Source organism: Cygnus olor, chromosome 3 (assembly GCF_009769625.2).
Source record: "Cygnus olor isolate bCygOlo1 chromosome 3, bCygOlo1.pri.v2, whole genome shotgun sequence".
NCBI lineage: Eukaryota > Metazoa > Chordata > Aves > Anseriformes > Anatidae > Cygnus > Cygnus olor.
Window position 1 is genome coordinate 85,881,289 of NC_049171.1, and position 17,421 is coordinate 85,898,709.

At 38.9% G+C, this 17,421-nt stretch overlaps 1 long non-coding RNA gene across 1 annotated transcript; it reads left to right on the top strand.

The window, feature by feature from the left end:
• The first annotated feature begins 1,106 nt into the window (after positions 1 to 1,106).
• LOC121068303 lies at positions 1,107 to 17,207 on the top strand. Its single transcript, XR_005818790.1, has 5 exons — positions 1,107 to 1,189; positions 1,362 to 1,529; positions 10,465 to 10,573; positions 14,490 to 14,573; positions 15,550 to 17,207. It is a non-coding gene; the product is annotated as an uncharacterized LOC121068303 (long non-coding RNA).
• Positions 17,208 to 17,421: the final 214 nt, after the last annotated feature.

The following is a 17,421-nucleotide window of genomic DNA, read 5'->3' on the forward strand; positions in this document are numbered from 1 at the left end:
AGTAAAAACAATTTTAGGAATTACTTAGGAGAGAAAAAGTAAAACAGAAAACATCAGCAGGCCACTTAAAATACTTTCATGCACTGCACCTTGAAAATTGTGTGTAATTCTAGCGGAATACTCTCAAAAGATTGTAGTGGGTTTGACAGTAGCACAGAGAAGGATGACTAGGATGATCACAGATTCAGAACAAACTGCTCAAAGAATGACTAACTAAACTCCTCTGACTGAAGAGAGATGAAGAGGGGTGGTATGGAAGAGGTTTGGGAAATCACACGTGGTATAAAGAAGCCAAAGAGAAAATGGAAGTGCACTGTGCCTAGATACCTTAGTGCCTCGACATCTATAATGCTATGGGTCTGCTATTTGCAGCTGTGTAACCTTTCACCCAAGCTGCCTGGAGCGCCAGTGCCTCACCGGCATATTTCCCTTGCATTCCCATGCTTTTATTCTGGCACTGTGGGTCTCATGGCCCTGCAGCTGCAGACCCTGGTGCTGTGCTTGTGCAGGGTCTCTTGGAAAGCAGCTGCCACTGGTGTGAGAAACACCCCTACTCACTCCCCTCTCCCTTCATTTCTCCTTTTGCTGATTTCAGTTTACATCAGGAAAAACCACACACACTGTACAACAAAGCAGGTTACAGTCATTTGAGTATTTGATTAACACTATTCAGAAATACATGTGCATGGAGACTTAAAATCTGATCAATAAAGAACACTGATGCCTCAGTAGCATGTTCCAAAAGTGCTAATAGCATGACAAGCAGGAACCCCAGTAAGCAGTTTGAGCTGATCCCCATGGAAATATACAGCACTGGGGAAAAACACGGTGAGACTAGGTGAAAAACAATAAGGGACAATAGGGTAATATCAATGGGAGACTGAAAAATGTGAAACTTGGCCAAAGTTTTAAGGTGAGGAGGCAGATGCTGTAAGCAGGGCCAAGTGCTTTCTATCATGTCCATAGAGGTAGAGGAGCTAGTAAAGACTTCAAAGGATGCACAAAAGTGGCTACAGCTGTGAGTGATCTGACTCACCAGGAAGTACAGCCTTTGTGGTAATATATAGTGGGATAGGTGAGTTAGAGTCCTGTTAGTCCCTGGTAAATCTAGGCCTCAAAGAGGAGGGAGAATGCAGAGGTGCAACTGTGAGATCTCCTGTGTGTAACACATCTGGTCATGGTTAAACAGGTAATGTCCTTTGTTTTTGTCCTTAGTCAAAAGTGCATGCTAAAAGGACCATTGGCAATTTGTTAATTCCAGGTTCTTGTGTATCTGCAGGTCAAATTGGGACTCTTCTGTCACTTTAATGGCAGCTTTCTTTTTATTATTATTATTTCTTAGTTTTTTTTTTTTTTTTAAGGAGGTCTTTGGGAAATAGACTGTGCTTGTCACAAGTCTCTGGCTTGTCAAAACCAGCCAGATCAACAGCATGGGCAATACTGGGACAGACCCACCAGGGAAAGTTCACTTGATATATTTTCCCCTTCAGAGCACACACAAGCTTAGCATGCAGCTAGCACTTCACTTGGTAGGGAAGCAGAAATAACTTTCCAACCTATTCTTCCTGTGATAAACTCACAAATTTTCAAAGGAATTTAGAGGTTAACAATTTCATTTAAAGCAGATGCTACTGTTGAAAGGCTTTGGGCATCTATAATGAGGTGGTGTTTCCTCCCTGTTCACAGTGTTTAAGTAATATAGAGCCAGGTCACCTCCAACACAGAGTGCTACGAAGCGCATCATTATGTGTCACAGGTAGCTCAGTAATATGCATGCATTAACACAGCATTAGTGTGCTTTTTGTGTTCAGTCGTCTCTTTGAAAAGACAGAGTATAGGATTTTTGTGTGGGCATGAGAGGCTTAAGTGTGGCAACTCAAATTACTTCTGCTGGCTTTCTCTTGTTCCCTCTGTGCTTGACTGGATCATTACTGGAGAGAATGATCTGAAACTGTATAATACAATCAGATGTTATCAATATAGCAAGAGTCACCTAACCCAATGAGACTGTGGCACACAGTGTATGATGCTCATGGGGGTGTCTTCTTTAAACTGGTCCAAACCATGGCAGGAGCAGAGCTCAGCCACAGTAGCATCTGCAGTGCCAGCAGGTTGGCAGAATAAAGCTGGTGGGAGAGGTAGGCAGGGGAAAATGTTTGAGTTCTCACTGTACATGAAACTGTGCAGTGCCCAAAACAGTTGCAATAAAACAGCATCTCCCAAGGATTCTGAGCTTTAATCATTACAAGAAAACACTGGAAAATGAGATGGGAAATGGTCAAAGTAAATGAGTTAAAGATACTCAGCATGATGGTGGAGCATGGGTAGTGAGATGTCCCCTCTGAATATCAGAGGGCAGCCTGTCATGCTACCTACTTGACTGGGCATCATTATTTCCAGACCAGATAGACTGTGGCAGTCTATGGCTGGTGTATGGGTTGTGTTAGATACTGGAGGCTCTAGGTGGTTTCCTCTTTCAGGCAAAAAGCTCTGTTTTGAAAGTCCTACTAGTCTCTTGCAATACTTTTGAATATGTTAGTAGAAACAAGAGCAAGGCCTTTGGCATCCCATTATTTTCTTAAATTTATTCTATTATGAAGGATTCTTGGATTCTCCTGTGTTTATGGATATATCCTGAACTTTAAGCTTTAAAGTATAATTTAAAGTCCCCCATATTTCCCCCCCCCCCCAACTTGTGAAGTGCAGAAGAAAGAGGAGGTTTAGTGATGGGAAGGGCAGGATTGTGAAAGTACAGAGACCAAAAGGAGAGAAAATTAAATGAGTGGATGCTCCATTCTTAGGAAGCAACAGGAAAAAGAAATAAACAATAGCAAGGGAAAAGACTTTCTTTTATGCTCTGGATACAAGCCTTACTGAAAGGCAAAATGGCATACAAGCCAAGGGGTCAAATGTAACAAGGAACTTTGCTGACATCTCTTACAGAAACACTAAAGGGGAATATGCTAGGAATACACTGTTTAGCATAAACAATAAACTGCAACAAAAGGAAGTGAGGTGAAATTAATGGAAACAAAAATTGTTTTAAAATTTGCACAGAGAACATGCATAAATAGTCACCAAATGGGTGATCTGGAAAATATTGAATGTGGGGCTTCTGAAATAACCAATTCAAAAGAATCTCATAAGAAACAAGAAGTGTATGACACGGGAAGAGCACCAGGCAGAATGATACATATTAAGGGATTCTCAGAAAGTTCAAAAGAGGCTAAGAATTACATTTGTTCTGCTGCTGTTGGATGTATCTAGCTCCAAGGTCAATCACTGTCTTAATTTCCTTGATTCCAAGGTGCAAAAAAAAAGAAGGGGGGGGGGGGGGGGGGAGAAGCAATACTTATAAAAGCAGCCAATATGGAGGCAACTGCAAGAAAGCAAAGCCTGTTTTACCCAGGTAATGCTAGGGTTCATTGAAAACAGTGTCATTTTCACAAAGTGAGGCAACATCTCAGGAATGAAAGTTTTGATTCATATTTTGTTCCCAGCCTGAAATTCAAGTGAAATGAAGCACAGCACATGCTTATCCAAAAGGCAACACTTAAAGTTCAGTCAGAACAAATTGCTAGCAGGGTCTCAGCATAGCTGCTCAGAGAGCATTTAAGAAAATGCATCTTCATTCCCATCATTTTAGTACCTTTTTTTTTTTCAAAAAAAAAAAAGGTACTAATATTTAGCATGTTGGGTACTTCCTAACTTTTCCCTATTTCAGGCAAGATACCTCAAGAAAAAATGGTTTGTGTTATTTGTCTGGTTTTGGTCTTGCATTTACCTGCATTTTTTCTGTCAGGAAATCTAATTCTTATAAGCTTTCCTGTAGATGTCAGGAATTTGTGATAAATAGCGACACTTATTCTCTGAGAATTTGGAGGTTTCCACCAAAACATCACCTCCGAAACAAAACCTATTGTCACTTCAGCTGAAGGAGTTGAGCTGTAACAGCTACCAATGCTTAATAAAGCATATTCTGCTTTTGGAAGCATGGTAGTAGTAAAGAAGGCCTTGACTATTTGCTTGTTGCCTAGGTGGCCTGAAGTCATTGTATATGGTAAAACAGCTTGCATTTTCCACTCCTCTCAGGTCCTACAACAACTCCTATGTCCTCTCACCGAACTGTAAACCATAATCCCGAACAACCCTACCAGTGGATCTCTGACAGCACATCCCATGCATTATTTTGGAACACTTATCCCTTATGTTCAGTTCCTTTTATTTGGCACTTGTTGCTGCCTTGCAACATCATTGTACAAAAGACAAATCCTCTGATGCCTACTTCCAGTAGAAATCGTGTGGAGAAAGCAACACCATCAAGCTGGGTGTGTAGGCCTCATCTTGTTGGTAGTCACTGCTTATATTTCTCTATTCCTATTGCTCCACAGAGAGAGAGCTGCTTACATTTAACAATAAAGATCAGCTAAAAAAGTGCTTCACTAGGCCAACAGTAAAACTAAGTCTGATGTCAGATTGCCTCCGTCCCATCCACTAAATGCTTGTAGCACTTCAAATCATAGAATGGTTTGGGTTGCAAGGGACCTTTAAAGATCATTTATCTCCAACCTCTCTGCCATAGGCAGGGATGCCACCCCCTAGATCAGGTTGGCCAATGCCTCATTCAGCCTGGCCTTGAACACCTCCAGGGATGGGGCATCCACAGCTTCTCTTGGCAACCTGTTCTAGTGTCTCACTACCCTTACAGTGAAGAATTTCCTCCTGATGTCTAACCTAAATCTATCCTCTTTTAGTTTAAGACCATTCCCTATTGTTCTATCATTATCTACCCAAGTAAAGAGTCCTTCTCCATATTTTTTTATAAGACCCCTTTAAGTATTGAAAGGTCACAATGAGGTCTCCCTGGAGCCTTCTCTTTTCCAGGCTGAACATCCCCAGCTCTCTCAGCCTTTCCTTATAGGAGAGGTGCTCCAGCACTCTGATCATCTTTGTAGCTCTCCTCTGGACTTGTTCTAACAGGTCCACATCTTTCCTGTGCTGGGGGCCCCAAACCTGGATGTAGTACTCCAAGTGGGACCTCACAAGAGCAGAGTAGAGGGGGACAATCACCTCCCTTGACCTGCTGGTCACACCTGTGTTGATGCAGCCCAGGATGCAGTTGGTCTTCTGTGCTGCAAGTGTGCACTGCTGGCTCATCCACCAGAACCCCCAAGTCTTTCTCTGCAGGGCTGCTCTCAATGAGTTCTTCTCCCAGTCTACTCCTATCTGGGATTGCTGTGACCCAGGTGCAGCACCTTGCAGCACTTGGATTTGTTGAACCTCATGAGTTTCACATGGGTCAACTTCTCCAGTCTGTCCAGGTGCCTTTGAATGGCATCCCTTCTTTCTTTGGTATCATCTGCACCACTCAGCTGGGTGCCATCAAAGTCCTTGTCATGTACATTGACTTGAAGTCCCTCACCAGACAGTAGCAGAATCATATTGCTAGCCTAGACCAGCCCAAAAATTGAATTAATTGCAACTTTCCTGGAAGCATGAAACATTCAAGTCTGAATCTTTCTGGGTGTTTGCATGGTAGGAGGTGTCTGTGCATGGATGGAACAGTCTACCCTTGGTGCAGCTGCCCCAGCTTACATTCCCTAGCTTCCTAAATAATAATGATTTTCATGTATCACATCTTCCGATGCTTGTCCTATATAAGAAAAAAAAGTTTGGTTGTTCAAAAGTATTTAATTACTGTGTAGTTCATTCATCAAACTGGAACAAAATTCAGAAAATGTAGCCATATATCACTTCACTGAAGTAGATATAAGTGAATACTTCAAAAATATTCCATTTAACTTCTGGCTTTATAATGATAATTTGTTCTTCACTGTTCTTCAAAACTAGTATATAAGACTCATTCCAAGTATTTCAAAGGGGATGTTTGGCGCTCTATGAAATTCCTACAGACAAAGACAGATGAACAGGTAGATTTGGTGGGAAGGGTTGGAAATTTTAAAGTTTTTTTTCTAAGTACATAAACACATTGTTTGCTTTCTGAAGTAGCTTATTTCTATTCACTTGGTGCTTTCAAGCCATTTCACAAATATTGTTGAAACAAGATTTCTGGATAGTTAGGTAAGTATTGTTAGCTTTTATTAATAGTATTGTTACCTTTTCTATTACAATAAAGATCACCAAAGTCTGTTTTTAAGACTTGCCTAAAGCTTTAACTTTTACACATAGTTATAATTCTCTGACAAGTAATTCACAGGAAAGTTAAGAAACATTGCTTTCTACCATGGCATTTTTTACTTTAGAGGTTCCCAAGACAAGATACAATTGAGTGAAACATCTTGGATAATGTAGCAAATAAATCTATACGCTATAATTACTGGATATTATGGTTCACCAACTATCCAAATTAAATACAAATACTTTGCTGCATGCATCCTACTAGAGAGGAAATTGACTTGACAGAAGTGTATTAAAACAATGTATCTCTGAATATGACAAGGAGTTGCAAAAATAAGTTCAATATCTTATGACAGCTAAACAATTTTAAGAGCTTCTGAAATAATACTTCAAAGCTTCACTACAAAGATTTCCAACCACCTTGTAATTTTTAGTTTCCATCAGTGTTTGGCAGTATAATGGCAATTAAGACATTACCAGGGGCTCTGCTTAAGGGCATGGATCAGAAAAAGAAGCAATTTTCTGTGGAATCCTATTGTTCCTCAACTAACAGAAAAACAATGTTAATGCACCCTTGACCAGGAAACTAGAAACTTATCATTAATATAAGTTACAATACATTAGATGGTAGGTTTATAACCCTACATGAAACTAATGTTTGAACACCCTGTAGTATTAGAATTATATAATAACTTTTTCACTAATGTCTTAGAATTTCAACTTAATGGCTGAATTGCCCCATGTAAGTGCTTTAAAGAGCATTCTCCTTGCAGTTTGAGGGTAGATGAAAGTGTCAACTCACCTAGAGAGCTAGAAGGAGAATTGATTTATCAGCTTATCAAAATCATTGGAAGAGATCCTTTCTTTTGTTGAACACACTGGTTTGGGAGGTCAAAGAAAAGTCCACAGTGTGTGGATGCAAATAGATTGGGTATATTACTGTAAATTTTGGCGTCAATGAACTTAAGCATATGCTAAAAGGCTATTCAGATTAGGATGGGTAAATGAACTGGGATTGGATTTCGTTGTAATTTTATCCTTAAACTCTTTTTTTTAATTATATTTGTCTCACTTTTAATCCTAGTCACAGAATCTCTGATTTAATTATATAATCATAAGTTTGAAATAACTTGAAGTAAAGCACATTTCTGAGTCTGAAACACCAGTCTGCAAGTATTGGAAAAGCTATGGTACAGGTTAGATGAGTCACTGAACTGCACTTTTCCTCTTTATTTTTTTCAAGTAGTATACATCCCATATGGCTTCACCATTTAAATTCAACTAGGTTTCTAATATCACCTGGTTCAATTGATAGTCAATGGAGAGAGAACAGACATGTCCTGAAGACAATTTCACCTGTCTCCAGGATTTTACTTGGTCACTGCTACTGGTGTGACAACTTGTTCAGATAGACCACATCGATAGCTGATTTTGGCAAGACTTTAGACAGTTCATATTAAGTTCTTTGACTTACATCCTGAGCTACTAGCTTGTTCAATTCCTCTGCAAGTTGCAAAACCAGGTGAAAAGCACTACACAATTCACATAAATAATTTTGATAAACCAACCATTAGAGATGATCAGAGGGAATAGCTTTTTGTGTGAGTACTAAAATAAGAAATGTTTAGTTGGAGGCACGTGTTTAATCATTTAATGAGAAAAACATGGAAAATCTCATGAGGAACATGATTTGCTAACTGTTTTTGTTTGGAAATAATTGATGTTATTGCAAATATCACATCTAATATTTCCTCCTTGTGTCAGATGTATTATGTGAATTTGGTAGGGGTTCTATTTTTAGAGCTGATGTAGAACTACCAATCTATTTGTTCTGTTTTTACAAAAAGGTTAGGATGAGATAGATTTTTAGGATTCTTAAAAAAATATTGTGTTTTGGCCTAAATGTTAAGTTGTGGGAAGAAATACAGGATGGTGGCCAGAGCCTGCAAAGACCAATTTTTGGTCCATAAAGTGCTAAGTAATATCATGTTGTACCTGAGAAGTTAAAGAACCATATAAGAAAAATCAACAAACAGGTCGAAGAAATGCAATGTTTTTAATGAATCCAAATAGTGAATGAATATTCTTTGGGTTCCCCCGACTTCATTTAGAGAGCATTATTAACATATGCATTTTGACAGACTACTGTATCCTCTTCCTTCCCCATCTCCTTGTCAGACTTTGAGATAATACACACTAGCATACTCTATCTCTGGAAAGCAAAGATAACAGCTCTATCTTGCAATAATTTCCTACACTTGTTGAATTGCTTATTTAAAATATTGCAACTGTTTCCTAAATTTCATGTTTTACTTGGGCCTTTGTTAGACATAGTGACAAATTGAATCAGAATTACAATTTTATAGCAGGCTTCCTTCACAGATTATAACAAAGGCACAGGTTTAAATACTTCTGGGTCCAAGGGTTCATTCTCTTCCTGCAGTAAGCAAGTCAAGGCACTGACCTTGCATAATTTCTTTTGGAAACACTGTGTCTTACCTATCACTGACAATTTGTCAGCAGCACAGGCATTTTAGTCACAAGGGCACTTCACAAAATCACACCTGTTGCCTTACATCAGACACGATAAGTTGTTTGTGTTGCAGTAGCAGTCCTCATAAGATAGGGTTATTTATGACCTGGTTGGGCTTCATGCATGCTGGAGAGCAGACATCCTGTGCTGTGTGAGATGGCATTAATGGTGCTGGATGAGATGCTGCTGAGATTGGTTAGGAAGGTTGGATGCTACTACATGTCCATCAGTGGAAGCATGAGACATTGGAGCTATATGGGGAAACTCCAGTGAGGCAATTCACAGTCCAACAGGAGTGTTGAGGAAACAAGCGGGACTGAGAATGGTGTAAGGGATGGTGACACAGGCGCATTGCTTAGGTATAACTCTAGTGGAAAGTGAAGAAGGTAAAACGATTTTTGACAGCTGAGAATCCAGTTCAGGTTATCCTGTTATTATAATGTTCCCTTTGATTGAGAGACCCAATGTTTCTCAGGGGAGTTAGGGCAATCTGACAAATGCAAAAAAGATTTCATATTCTGAAGATGAACATTTCCAGCCCTGCGTACAGACAATGTCTCCTTATACCACGCCAGCATGAGAGAAGCAGTCTTGTTTTTTCATGATTTTGGTGAGGTACAGCAAAAATATTCTCCCTATGCACCTGCTGATACTGTGAGAGATGAAGAACCATAGGAAACTGTTCTTCAAAGTGATGCCTTATACAGAAATATTTAAGGTCATTAAAAGCTAGGCGTGGGAATTTTCCTGCCTCTGTAGATAGCTTGATTACATTATTAGCATTTCTAATCATTCATGTTATAGGTGAGAATTCATTTTAATTAGCATAAGAAAAAAAAGCCTACATTTATGACACAGGAAGACCCTCTTCTGACATAGCAAAGATGCTTACCAAGTAGGATTGAAAAAATTGAAAAACTACAAAAAGGTTTCTGCTGTACTACATACAACATGAACTAAATATTACCTTGAGCCCAATCCCACTGAGCCAAGTTCATTCTGGTGCAATGCTGCTGACTTCAGATGACTTATGTTGAGTGTGAATTTGGTCTGATAACTTTCACAAAACACAATGGTATCTAGAAGACTCTCAAAGGCATGATTCTCTATTTCCAGAACTCAGGTCTAAAAATCTACTTATATTTAGTTTGTGAATTTCTGGTAGAACATGTTCAGGATTATATTGAAATAGAAACATGGACTGTGTCTTACAGGTCTATGGTATAGTATAGGATATTTATGATATCAAAAATCAGCAGAGCTCAGGTGATTTACATATGTCTCAGAAATTTAGAAGGAAAAAATATTGAGTTCTTAAAGTAATCTTTTGGTCCTGTTCTCACTTCCATGGCTCCCTGTTGTAGCTCTTTGAGCTTCTGTTTCCATACTCCAATCCCACAATTTGCTTCATATAGCTAACAATGTAACTGCTTTTCAAATACCACAATCTACAGACTTTCCCTAAATAAGCTTCTACGAAGATCAGTGGAATAAGATGCGTACAATGTCTACAAAATTCATCATGCATTCCTCCAGTCTCTTTGGAACAATTTTCCATCATTAAGTGTTGCGGTAAAAAATAAGTGATAAGAAAATGTTGAGAAAAGCTGTTGGGCCAATTTGATAACTCTCAATATAATAAAAGCCTTTTGGAATCTGATGGTTCTGAGAAGTCTCACATGAATGGTCATTTCCTTTGCACACAGGAATGCATCTTCAAGTATCTAAATTATTAACAATTCTGCTGACTGTAGGTCATATATATTTATAAATGACAGTAAGACATGTTTCAGGACATTGGATTCAAATTTTCTAAGGGAGGATTTGACACATTCCTGGACAGGAGAAGAATGGAATGGAAAATGCAGTTGATGGCAAGAGGGTCTTCCCACAATCCAAACTGTGAGTGAATCCTTTTATTTTGCGTTGTGCTTTTCTTCTATTTCAAAGAAATCTGCACAGCTGATATTTGGATCTCTCCAGAAATGTGTTCCTGACAGCTGCAAGCAGATAACAATAGAACTTATGTTATTGTCATTTGTTCTGACAGTACATGGGTGTATCATCATAAAACAGGATGACAGTTCGTTTACAGAAAAGTTTGGGTTTGCATTTGATGGGTTGTATCAAGGAGGCTGAAAGCCATTTTAATCCATCTAACATTCTTGAAGATGATGTCCACTTAACACAAGACAAACAGGTTCCTCAGTATTTCATTCCTGAAGACAGCTAAGCATTAGACAGTTTTTCCAGGGATGTTTTCAATTTATACTGTTATTAACACCAGTACTATGCTGATTGAAATGAAATCAGTCTGTTAATGTTAGGTACACTGATTTGTGATAGCACAATAAGCAGTAATGTACAGAGAAGGACGTATTGTTCTCATTCTCAATGGGACATTATAGATTTATGCCAATTTACACCAGATTAGAATATCTCCAATGACATATGGGTGTAACAGAAATATAAAAAAACATTGGCTCTGGCCATAAGAAATCATGTCTGCAAAAGTAATTTCCCTTTACCTCCAGCTGAAAGATGACATGTTGCTGAAAGACTTTTGATAAAGGAGAAAACCTGAGAATGCAACTTCTGTACCAATTTCAGATCAGACCAGATCGGTGCTTTTTCCTTTAACAACCAAGCTACTACTATTGTTCCTCTCTTTTCCACATCAATTATGTTTTCCAGAATAGAAACAGACCCACAAGTAGCTCCAGATAAGTGGTCCAGATTTGATTTACCTGTTATTGGTTGTACTGCATCTGTTAGCATACAGCTGTCAGCTTTCATGAAGTGGCTCTCAACTGATACAGCTAACTGACAGATAATCACTTCTATAGTTGTCCAGCTGAGAAAGGCTTTAAAGCAGATGAATTTGGTTCTCATTTACAGTAAAAATGTCTTCACCCTGTCCTGACAACAAAATATCTTTTCATCTTTGCATTACACCACCATGGTCTTCAGTATGAGTAAATAACACAAATGAGGTGTTTATGTAGGGCAAACTTTGAGAAATCTTATCTTACAGCAAAAATGTGCTGTAAGTATACTGTTTTATCAGTATTGAACAAGAAACAGATAACTCAAAAAATGTTGAAGGTGTTGGTGTCACAAAATAAAAGGTTCATCACTTTTGTGACTTTTTATAAGTTGCAAAGTCTTAGCATGCTAATTCAAGCATCATTGTTTTCCCCTCATTTGAGAACTTTACAGCAGATGCCAGTAGTCAATCTGTTCATCAGAAAGGAGACATCCAAGGTCTTGACAACACCATTCTCAAAATGATAAAGATTACTAAAACAATTGCATTTGCTGCTTTTATTTTTTAGTATTGCGGTTAATTTTCTCTCTGAAGAAAAGACTTTTCCAAAGTCTGGATTAGAAATATTTACTCAAATATAACCTCCAGTTTGTTTATTTTTTTTATGTGGGGAACATAGGTTGATTTACCAATAATGTTAAAGCAACACCAAAGCAGATAAATGAAAAGACATAAACTGTCTAATATTTCTCATGGGAACTATCAAAACCAGAAAGTTGTGTTAATCTACATTTTGATACATATTCCAACTGAAATAAATAGAAACCATCATCTTTACTCAGTTAAATGACTTTTTTTTAAGTAAGCAAAACTCTACATTTGTTATGTGGAACTGTGATAAACAACAAAATCTAGGTAGAAACTTTCAGTATTTGAAACTGTGTTCAGATAATTTTGCATAGATGGAATTCTTTCTGTTAGAAAAGGGCAGCTTTCCATTTGTTTCAGTGGGTAGTTCACATGGCTCAGATGCTCCTGGGTAAACTAGTATAATGTCATGGGATTATTGTAGGGGACATGAAAAGGGAGGTCACAATGAAATCACCATGTTCTGAGATTTGAATCCATCCCAGAAGGGAAATGTTCTCCAATGTCTTGCATATTTTGTAGTCAATGGTCTTGTGCAATGTAAGCAGAAAATGGTTGCCCTTTCCATGTTTCAGTCCTGCTACAAGGATGTAAAAAGCTGCTTTCCTCCAAGGCATAGTGAAAGCATTTAAATAAGACTCAGGAAGAAAATACTTGTTCATCTGGTTACGAATTTCCACACTGGAGAGAAAAAAAAAAAAAGGCGACTTGAAATGAAATAAGAAAATACAGTGGATGGGTGTTATTTAAGCATAGAGTTTTAGTGCATCTCATGCATAGTTAACTTCCATTCTTCTTTAATGTTTCATCCAAAAGACACAATGGGTAGTGCTGGGATTATTCTGCAGCCACACATCACCTGCTGACAAATTTATAACACTAATTTCTGGAGTCTGTAAGTCTCCCAAACTCACCTTGATAAAATATAGCTTCCTCTTTCTCTGCAGGCTCAGTTGCAGTGTAGCCCCAGTACATACTTACACATTAAAAGCTAAAGTCCATACAGACCTATGTTTCTGTAGGCCAACTGTTGAAAAGCTTGGGAGGAAGCAACAAGCCATTTAAGATCTTGGGGAAGGAGCTGAGTACCTGGTAGAGGGACCTGAAGGAATTTTAAGCCAGAACAAAATGGAGTTGTCTGGGGTTTGGGGTGATCCAGGGAGGGGCTGCCCATGCAAAATTATAACGAGCTTTTCAGGCTGCTCAGGTAACTCTGCATTTCATATTATACAAAGCTGAGCAGGAAGGGTCCTGTTCCCTACTCTGCAGTGTGGAGGAATGAGCTGGGCACTGCATCCCCTCGAAGGGCACCTCCAGTCATGGGACAAAGGCAGAGAAACACCTGGGAATGACCACTCCACACCTCTCCCTTGGGGACATTGTTTAAATATTGTATTATAAAATGTCCTCTCCTAGTGTTATGCTCCTCTGTAGCATACCACTGTGGTGGCTACCAGCCCCAGCTTTGTGCAGCCAAGGGCACACCAGAAAAGCTCTGCAGAAAGAAAAGCTAAAGTGTTTATAAATATACAAAGATAAGGAAATATGAGGCATTCATAGGAGACCCTGGGCCAGGTGTCCAGCAAGTTTAAACTGGGTTAGTCCTACTAACTGCATCAATTTTTACAAGCTCTGGATCTGGTTCATTGACTTATGACTGGCTGTCATGGCATATAAACATCCTGAAGTGACTGGAATGTAAAAAACTGTCACTTCAATTGCTTTTGCTCATACCTTTAAGTACAAATGTTTCCTTCAGGTTTACATCTAAATCTTTTAAAATAGTAAACTATTCAACACACTTATTATTCTCTGCATTAAAAGTGATTTTAGTCTACTATGAATTTGCTGTTTTATAATTCACTATTTCATAATCTTTAATGGGAAGAGAATGGAAAGAAATTAACTCATGTCAGTCGTGTTGTTTTCTTCTAAGATTCATACCTAAACCAAGAGAGAAAACACATTAGCTGTTTCAGTACCTTGCACATTCTTTTAATTTATTATCTTTCATTCTGCTTCTTTAAAAAGTTGTGTCCATGAACGTGAAGGACAAATGCATTAAGCTGAATGAGGCACAATTCATAAAGAAACCTAACATGGAGAATTAGATTTTCTGCTGAACCATGTCCGTGGTTCGTTGTCCTCATTCTTCTCCAGAGATCAGCATATTTTTACCGTGAGGTCTTGATCTGTATAAGCTAGGACTTTGCTTTAGCATGTGCAGGGTCACTGTGCTGATAGCAGAGGATTTTCTGGGAGGGGAAGCAAAACTTTGTATAGAAGATTAGATTGAAATGCGTGGGTTTGCTCAGAGCTATGAAGAGCTGGTTTTACATTGAGAGAGGTGGTTCTCCCTTCATTTTTACAACCTCATTTCCTTTCTTCATGTTTGTCTTCTAGGACTCTTAGGAGGCTGGCTTATTTGGTATAAAATACCTGGTAGAGCCTGATATGGATGGGACACAGGACACACAGCAAGAAGAGGTGAGTGCATCTGATCAACATAAAGGAGACCAAAAATCAGTGGTGTATTACCCTATCATGGCTTGCTGGGACATGCAATCTTTTGCATAAGCACTGTAAAAAGCAGCCATGGGTCAGGAGTCAGGGGAGTTACTTAAAAATTCTGGGTCCTGGATTCAAACACTTGCTCTGCAGTGGGTTGCTGACATTGTTTCAGGCCCTAGGATACCAGCAGGAAATTTTCCTTGGGTTCTTCTTGACAAATGAAAAGAGAAATAGTAGTTTCTTGCTTCCCGCATGGAGATGTAATGCTAATTATATCAAAGACACAGTGTGTCATTTTAATGAATGCGGATGGTAATGGGAGCTGTGTAATATTTGGTCCTTACATCTGAGGAAATATTAACTCTTCCAGGATGCATAACGAAAGTTATAATTAAGGTAGCATCTTAATTAACCAGGTGAAATCTAATGATACTTTTGTAGTAATTAAGAGAATACTGTCTAAAGCATGATAAAAGCTACAACCTCTGTCCTTGTCTGGCTGCTCTGCTCTCGGCAGAGTTTCCTGCTGGCTGTATGACATAATTTTTTTATTTGTTCAAATTTCCGTGCAAATCTTCTAGGCCACTTTCTACCATATCTCAGTCTCTTGAGATCCCCAATTCTGTGACAGAGAGGAGAAATCCTGCTTTGCTGCAGTAATTCCCCTGACAGCAACCAAAGAACATATGCATCAAATCCAGCCTTGATCTTCCCTGCTGTGGGCAGCGGCTGAGAACTAAGCTACTGCTCCCCATTGCTGATGTTCGCAGTCCTTCTCTAGTATGGCCTGTCTTGTTTCCATTTTCCTTATTTATCCTCTCCCTCCTCTCCTAATGTCTGACTAAACCTTAAAATCAACAAATCGTTAAGCTGGGATGCTGTAAATGTGAGACTAACGGTGTTCTCCAATAATTATCACCTTTGGGAAATGCTGTGTCATTTTGTTTTCCAGGAGCAATGAAGGTTAGTGAAATCTGGCTGGCAAATGAACTTTCATAGAGGCAGTATGCTTGAAATTAATGTGGCGGTGATGTTTATGCAATGCTATCACATATGAGGGTATTGCCAGATCTGAAAACTAAGCATGGAAAAGAAGCATGTAACTGTCCAGACAGCAAATAGTGTTAGTCTGGCACAGCAGCTAATGTTTCTTACAACAGGAAAGAAAGCTGCCACTGTGTGCTGGCTCACAGCATGTGACATTGTCATTTAAAATCTTTGTTTTCATCTGTTTTTTTCTGAAACTTTCACTTTCAGAAATGAATTTCTTAATGGTGGCTGTGTGCTAGAAGGGTTTGACAATGTTGTGGAGAAGCTTTCAAGTGTTTTTGAACTATGTCATCATTCACCGAGGGATCTTGCTCAAGAAAGCAGAAGAAATAGAGTAATAGTTTAAAGGAAGATAACAAAAGGTGAAGTCAAGCTGGAAGGCCATCAGCCTACCTGAGAGAAATGGGAAAAGACAGTGTCAGCTGAGAGGCAAGGGACAGACCTGTGGGGCTGAATTACCCTTTCCTTCACCTGGTGCAGTTCAGAGCTTACTGCTTTTCTACCAGATCCCTCACAAGAGACATGTCTTTCCCTCAGTACGCAGCCAGGCTGCCCGAAGGCTGCTAAGCCAGAACCTCAAAGATGATATAGCCATTGGCCTTTTCTGGGTTTCTCCTAGAACTGGCTTGCATTACAGAACATTTTCCAACATAAAACCAAATGGATCCCTGAGGGATGTCACCTCCTGAGTCATTTCTCAACATCCTACAGAAGAAGGAGGGAGCCAGCAGCTCATATACAATTTATCAGGGGAAAAAAAAGATTAGAGATTAGAAATCAGACCAAGCAATTTAAAAGCTTTGAGACACCCTTCTTCCCTTCCTGAGGAAGCAGCATGAATAGTTAAGAACCAAAGCCAATTTAGGGTTTTCTATACGTGTATATATCCTTTTATCTGGTGTGCTTCAAACTTTACAGACAACTTCAGCCTTGGCTTGACAGTGCTCCTGTGAAACATCAAATGTATTTGCTTAACTTGGAGGAAACTGGTAGCATGGTATTCATCTGCTTTGTATTTAAAGGCTAGTTTAAACCTTCTGGAGGTACTTTTCATCTTAGCATTTATTCATATGTGAATAGTGAATTTAAATAATTCATTTTGAGCTGCTTCTGCAAAGGTATTACTTCAGTTCAAACTCTGTCCTGTTAATTACCTTCTCATTCTGCACATCACGAAGCTCTGGGTTGATGGTAATTCTCTTGATCCTCGTGAAAGTAATAAGAGTGCTCTAACAGAAAAGTTTTCAAATGTGGACACTGCTGGCCCAGGAGAGTCTGCATTTTGCAGATAATATTTTAACTTATGATAGTTCCTGATTTGGAGCTAAAGTGCTGGGTGAAAATGCACTTATTAAAATGCTGAGTGTCTCCTCTGAAGTAATGATAACATCATCAAATTTCAGAACCATTGGGGCAGCTAAAGCTAGAGGATTGATTGATTCCTTTGCAAAGTGGCTCTAATTCAACTAATTAGATGTTGAATGGGTGTTAAAGTTCAGCTTGAGTGATTCATTGCTTTTTCAGCAACTGTACCTTTCTCATGTAAAGTTTCTGAAAGTTTAAAAAATACCAGTCATAGGTATAAACATGAAATAGCTTTGTGTTTGAATACCTATTTGTAAAATACTGCACCTGCTTTTTCACAAGGAATATAAAGCCTGATTATGCCCGTTCCACAGAAAAAGCCCATGAAATAGGCAAATTTACCAGTTTCCATAAAGCATTTCCAATATACCAGGTAGGAGCTATAAGTTAAATCCTGGAGATGAAACCT